The following is a 7,705-nucleotide window of genomic DNA, read 5'->3' on the forward strand; positions in this document are numbered from 1 at the left end:
TCAAACGGCAGAGACATGCCGCCTGGAATGAATTTTACTTTCCATCCTGGGAACTACTCTAGTCTAGCACTGACAAACCATCTAGCTTCCTTCTGGACAATTTTAGAAAAATTAGAAGGCAAAGGAATCCAAGCTAACATCTCAATAAATTATCTTGCTATTATTCTAAATTCACATTTAATTACTATGTTATTATGTTAAATTCACATATCCCCCAAAACCAAAAATATGTATGCATGAATATATACCTGTATATATGTGTACGCAATGCATGCACACACACAGAGTGCCCACCTATATATTTATATATGGAAATATAAAAGTAAATATGCAGATATGTAAATATGTAGCCATTAATATACTTATATGCAGAAGCTGAAAGTAACTGTGATCTCAGATGGGGCTTACAAAGCCAGGGAGAGTAATAACCCATGAATCTGGTTGTGCAGTTTCACAGAAGGAGACATTTGTGAGATCTCAGCCATGGTCCAGGAGAGGTTTTCTCTGAAAAAGATTATACCCTATTCACTCTGTCTATACATCTTCAGCTCCACAACAGACTTCTCTCCCTTTGAGAAAAGCGTGGTCTGAGATCAGTTCTTCCTCAGGTACCAGGCTTGGCCTGAGGTGGAGGGCACTGATCTTTCTACAGGTTCAATTTTATCTACTACAACTCCTGATATTTTAAGATAAAGCTGTAGGTTTTAGGACTATGGGAATTCTCTGTACCTTGGCTTACATTGTGATTACTCAGCAAATTAAAAGTCGTAATAACTGCAAATTAAATAAAATAGATGCAAATAAATAAAAATAATTTTAAAATATTAGCATGAAATTGTGATGGACATCATCTTGAATTCTTTGCATAGACAATAATAGTATCATAAAGATAATAATAAGAAATTGGTAAACATTAGAAGTTAGTTCCCTTTCAGTTGAACTTGGAGATAACTCCAAGGAAAACACAAAAACCATATTTAGCCTACTTCCTGAGATTGCATGAATCTCTGAAAATTTTTCACATTGTGGTTGTACAACAAAGTTGCCTCTTCATGTCCCTTGCCTTCTGTCTCTAATCCCAAACCGTACTTATGTTTAGTCAGGTTTCAATGTTTGAAAGAGTTTGGAGATTATTCAGTTTTATCATCTCTTCCAGATCCCACAGAAGACTGTCAGGTAGATCATAGGAACTACCAGACAGCAAGTGGTATTTTCCAAAATTTAGCAAACTATGTAAACATGGGACTCCTTTAAGTTTTCCTTAGTTAAATCTCCAAAGAATGCCCAGTGGAAAACTCATGTACACTTTGCCAAGACCTGTCACTGTTAAAAAACTAGACTGTGTCATGCTCAGGAGAGTAGAGATAATGGATGGATGTAAATTCACACTGTAAGGGCTGAATGTGGCGTTGCCATTACTGTCATTGTTCAGTTGCTAAGCCATGTCCAACCCTTTGAGACCCCACAGATTGCAGCGTGACAGGCTCCTCTGTCCTCTACGATCTTGCAGAGTTTTCTCAGATTCAGGCTTATAGCGTCAGTGATGCCATCCAACCATCTCATTCTCGGCTGCTCCCTCCTCCTCCTGCCTTCAATCTTTCCCAGCCTCAGGGTCTTTTCCAATGAGTTGGCTCTTCATATCAGGTGACCAAAGTATTGGAGTTTCAGCTTCAGCATCAGTCCCTCCAATGAATATTCAGGGTTGATTTCCTTTAGGATGGACTGGTTTTATATCCTCACAGTCCAAGGTACTCTTTAGAGTTTTCTCCAGCACCACAATTTGAAAGCATCAATTCTTTGACTCTCAGCCTTCTATAACTCTTGAGAAAGTCTCCTGGAAAACATACACTTGTTTTATCAGTCAGGGGTCACACAGGAGACAGAGGCTGTATAGTAGTTTGAGCAGGGAACATTTAATATAAAGAATTATTAACTAGAAAAGAGGGCTGAAGCGATGAAAAATTGGCCAGTAAGAAGTAAGAGAACTCTAAAAAATACATGAAACACAGACACAATCTATGCCAACAACTGAGACAGTGCTCAAAAAGACTTCTCTCACTTGAAGACTTCAACCCAAACCTCACTGTAGAGGTCACAGCAGCACATACCGGATGGTAGTGAAGTTGCTGAGGTGGTGCACCAGCAACTTTCTAGAATTTTCCAGGGACTTTCAAGAAAGTCCCCGGAAAGAGTGCCATGGGATGCTGTTTACAGGGAGGAGCCTTGGGAGGCATTCTACTGCAAACTCACCTGCAGGAGTGCCGTGGAAAACTACCGGCTCCTGGGTGCTGTCAGCTGTCATGTCGGCAGGAATCAGACTGGAGGATGCCCACACTGCCGGAGCTGGACCCCGGGGGGACACGCACACTGCGGAACCTGGAGAGAGACGCACACGAGAACCAAGCAAGGACGCCTCTTCCACTCCCAGCACCCTGCAGAGCCCGCCACTGGAGCAACTGAACATTATGGTAGCCAACAAGAGAGAACCATGCACTGAGACCATCTGCATTCTTGCATAACAAGCAGTGATGGGTGGATATGTACTATCAAGCAATGAATTGATAGAAGACTCAGTCCATTTCATTGGCTACTCAGGTTCCATGCATATTCTTTTACACATAGTTGAACTCTCATATGACAATAAAGGAACATTTTTTTTTTTTAATTTCCACCTAATAAGACAGAGCTATCCTTCTTGCAAGTGAAGAAGTACTGACCCTTTTCCCCAAAATGAGGAACTACAGTTCCAATAGTAATTATGTCCATTGCTGGCTGTATTAATCCATCACAGAATATCTCTTACCTAAAACTTATATGGTAAAGTTGACTCCCAACAACTCATATTTAAGGTAAAAATGGAAAGGAGAGATAAGAAAAAATGGTTAACATATACAAATAAACACACAGAGACAATAACCCAAAAGAAAACAGATGAAGCATCTATAATATCTATCTTCCCTTAACAATTCATTCAAAAGTCAAGATATCTGAATTGTTTCCTGATATGTACTCAGACCTTGATTTCTTGTTTTGTCCTCCAAAGACCTGAGTGTCATTCCTTCCTCCATTGTTTCCTGGCTGTGAATCACAGGCAAGTTCCTTAATTACTGTGAGGAGCTACCGCTTCTTTATCTATTAAATGGGACTAATAGTATCTTCCCTAATTGCTCTAAAAGATTGCTGCAAATAAAGACTTAAGATCATTTTTGTAAAAGGTGTAAAGCCCTATAGATGTTAAATATTTTTCCTTTCATCTAGTGCACATTTGACCAAGGGCTGAGTGATTGAAGAACAGCACTCGATCAAACCAGCTGGCATTATAATAAATTAGAACTGAGAAATGAAGAGCCTAGAAAAATTAAAATAGAGTGCATATGAATCTTGTAGGCTTTTTCATTGTGTAATATTCCTCTTTATCAAAAAACAGATGCAAACAAAACCTAACATAATCTGATTCATAATCTGAACATAATAGAGAAAATAGATCTGAAGCCAGGAGATAAATATACAATCAAAGACACTGAATGAGTAAGTCATAGTCTGGTTACTCCAGCATGACTAAGATCTCAGAGGTGTCCTGATCATCCTCACATATCTCAAACCCTTGTGCACAGGGCTGGGGGCTCGGAGAGGCTGGTTCTGACTAGTCAGCTGAGCCATATACGAGCCATTTTGGTTTAAACTTCCTAGAGCTAAACTTGAGAGATATTTTGGCTTGTATGAGGGCTGTGATTTCTGTTTTTAACATACCATAAATCTTCACATCTTCCAGACTGTTTGATAAACTACACAAAGGAGGAAATATTATTGGCATGTAACTGATCAAAGTGTGTAGTCAAAGCTGACACGAATGACTTTAGGAAGACGTATCAATCTTTACCTACAATGTCTCACTCAAACTATTCACTCAATGTACACTCATGTTCCTGAGAGGATAAAATTAATCTAGTCATACAGTAAGGTATTTTTGCAAGTAACAACCATCCCTTCATCTGTTCCTTCACTCGGTCAACAGTTATGGATCATCTCCTAAGTATCTGATGGGGAAATGGAAGGAGGGAGGGAGTAAAAATTCTTCTTGCCAAAAAAAGCATATCTTTTTGAGGGAAAAAAGAGAGACAGAGAAGAGGCTTGAAGGGGAAGTGTGATACCAGAAAGGTTTTTTTCAGGATTAAAGAGGACAGGGATAAGAACGGGGAGAAAGAGAAAACAATTTCATTGAAAAGATACTGATAAATGATGTAGCAAAAATAGAAAGTTACTAACAGATGGAGTAAAGCAGCATAACAAATGAAATAGCAACAACAATGTCTTCTAAAACACAGCTGATTCAAGGTACAGACAAGTAACTAGCTTCTCATCCTCATGTGACCTCCCTGAGGAGCAAATGTGAATCCTAGGAGCACAAACCTTTCTGATCTCAGGCGAATTTGAACAGAAATCCCTGACAGCAGGAGACAGCAGAAGGAAGAAGGAGGTCCAGAGGATTCACACTACGTGGGACTGCAAGGGGGACTCAACAGGAAGTGCAATTCTTTGAGTCTCTCTAGTTTGGGCTATAACAGTTTAAGCCACTAGGGACCTTTTCCTCAGCAACCCTTAGGGATTACAGGATTATAGAAGCAAGTAACTCATCACACTTCTCTGTGGCACTGTAAGACTTGAGTGAGGGCTCATTTTGACGGTCCAAGGACAATTTTATGGCAGCTCTTCTTCCTTTAAAAAAAAAAAAATCTGGACAGCAGTTAAAGTGGTAAGATCAGATTTTGTTCAAGAGCTAATGCCATAGGAGGAAATAAACTCAGTATAGAACTAGGCTTGATTCTGCTTGCAGCATAAACAAAGCAAAAAGCAGCATGGAGTCGGTAGACATGCATCTGTGTGCATGCTTCATAGTGTGCGGCTCCTTGCCACCCCATGGACTGTAGCCCACCAGGCTCCTCTGTCCATGGGGTTCTCCAGGCAACAATACTGGAGTGGGTTGCCATTTCCTTCTCCAGGGGGTCTTCCCCACCCAGGGAATGAACCCGCATTTCCTGCCTGCAGGCAGAGTCTTTTCCACTGAGCCACCTGGGAATCCCTGGAGTTGGTAGATAAAAAATTCTTAAAAGGAAGCATTACGTTGAGGGAGATTTTGGCTAAATTGCCAGGATTTTTGCTGAAGGAAGACCAAATCTCTTGAGATATGCAGGGTAGAGCATTTTGCTAACCTGACTTAGTAAACAATTGGACGATGCAACCTAACATGAATGGGTGTCAAGGGCGAGGCCTGAAGGGCTTAGTGGGGTCTAACAAGAGTTGAACACAGAGGGCCCCCCATCATCTTTCGTGGTCAATAGGACATTTGCCTTGACTCTCAAGAATGGCAGTGTGGGTCCACAGCACCAGAGTGCAACAGAATTATTCCAGTCTGCCCAATCTGAGCCAAGAGTGACAATCGGTTTAACCAGCAACGGTGGTGGTGGCAACAACTGGCAGTGAGAGACAAATTCTGACCTCAGACAGGCATCTTGTTGGAGCAGCTGGATGAGTGCAGAGATGGTTCTCTCAGCTCTTGCGTCTTCATGGAACTCTTCCCAAAGAGATTAATAACAGTGAATGTCTTAACGACCACAGCAAAGGCATTCCTTTAGGGGAAAAATAATAACGTGGAAATAATCATTCTGTCCTTTCAGGAAAAAAGTGAAGAGGAATCTTAGAGAATTAATTGAAATGTTTGTGAAGTGCTCCACTAATGAAAGCTACACAGCAACATTTGGTCCTTTGAATTCAGGCAGGGAACGCAAGATAGAGCAAAGTTTGTACCCACGGGATACCCAAACACTATCACATCTAATATGAAGGTGAGGAATGAATTTTCCAGGCAAGCAGAAAGGGGCTAGGAGCATTGATCTTAGGAGAATAAATTTAAACTATGCTCATCTGTTTTTAGTTTTAAAGAGGCTAGCACACCACACGTTACACAAGCAAAGGCAAGGAGAAGGGGTTTACCACCTTCCACATTCCAACCTTTAGAATCTGCACTTCACCAGTAACATTCCCAAGGGCTTCCCTGGCGACTCTGTGGTAAAGAATCTGCCTGCAATGCAGGAGATTGGGATTAAATCCCTGGGTCAGGAAGATCCCCTGGTGAAGGGAATGGCAACCCACCCCAGTATTCTTGCCTGGAGAATCCCATGGACAGAGGAGCCTGGAGGGCTACAGTCCACGGGAGGGGTAAAGGGTTGGACATGACTGAGTGACTAAGTACAGCATACGGCAGCGGAACTCTAGGGCCAGAATGATGAGGCTTAAGCAGCCTTTCCACTTCTCCCCTGTGCTGAGATCTTGGGTCGGTTACTTTACCTCTTTGAGTATCAACTTCCTACTATTATATATATATATATAAAACTGTTTTACAATGCTGTGCTATGTTCTGCTGTCCAGTGAAGTAAATCAGGCATATGCATACATATATCCTCTTTATCTTGGCCTTCCCTCCCACCCCACCACTCAGCCCCTCATCCGTTCCCACCTGTAGGTCCTCACAGAGCACCAAGCTGAGTTGCCCATGCTATACAGCTAGCTACTTTACACACGGTAGTGAATATATATGTTAATTATGATCTCCCAATTCAGCCCTACTATTTTCTTAAATGAGATCAGCTTCTATTTTCTATCAGCTGAGTCCTATTGGGATTAAATGCACAAAGAAAGCAAAGTCTCAGAAAGTGCACTCAGCACACATAGGTGTTCACTGTTAATTATCATGTGAAAATGATTGATTCGGGAGTAAATGTGATGAGAAGATATGGGATGGAGCTTCCTCAACATGATACATCAAGTGATAAATGCTTTAGTCAACAAAAGAGTCTGAAATGCAGTACTTTGGTGCAATCTCAAAAATGACAGAATGATCTTTGTTCATTTCCAAGGCAAACCATTCAATATCACAGTAATCCAAGCCTATGCCCCAATCAGTAATGCCCAAAAAGCTGAAGTTGAATGCTTCTATGAAGACCTACAAGACCTTCTACAACTAACACCAAAAAAACAAACAAACAAACAAAAAAAAGATGCCTTTTCATTGTAGGGGACTGGAATGCAAGAGTAGGAAACCAAAGCTACCTAAACTACCAGGCAAGTTTGGCCATGGAGTACAGAATAAAGCAGTGCAAAGGCTAACACAGTTTTGCCAAGACAACACTCTGGTCACAGCAAACACCCTCTTCCAACAACACAGAAATGATGATACACATGGATATCACCAGATGGTCAATATCAAAATCAGATTGATTATATTCTTTGCAGCCAAAGATGGAGAAGCTCTATACAGTCAGCAAAAACAAGACCGGGAGCTGACTATGGCTCAGATCATGAACTCCTTATTGCCAAATTCAGACTTAAATTGAAGAAAGTAGGGAAAACCACTAGACCATTCAGGTATGGCCTAAATCAAATTCCTTATGATTATACAGTGGAAGTGACAAAGAGATTCAAGGGGTTAGATCTGATAGAGTGCCTGAAGATCTATGGACGGAGTTTCATGAGTTTGGACAGGATTCAGTGATCAAGACCATCCCCAATTAAAAAAAAAAAATGCAACAAGGCAAAATAGTTGTCTGAGGAGGCCTTACAAATAGCTGAGAAAAGAAAAGAAGCTGAAGACAAAGGAGAAAAGGAAAGATATACTCACCTGAATGCAGAGTTCCAAAAAATACCAAGG

This window comes from Dama dama, chromosome 1 (genome assembly GCF_033118175.1).
Source record: "Dama dama isolate Ldn47 chromosome 1, ASM3311817v1, whole genome shotgun sequence".
Taxonomy (NCBI): Eukaryota; Metazoa; Chordata; class Mammalia; order Artiodactyla; family Cervidae; genus Dama; species Dama dama.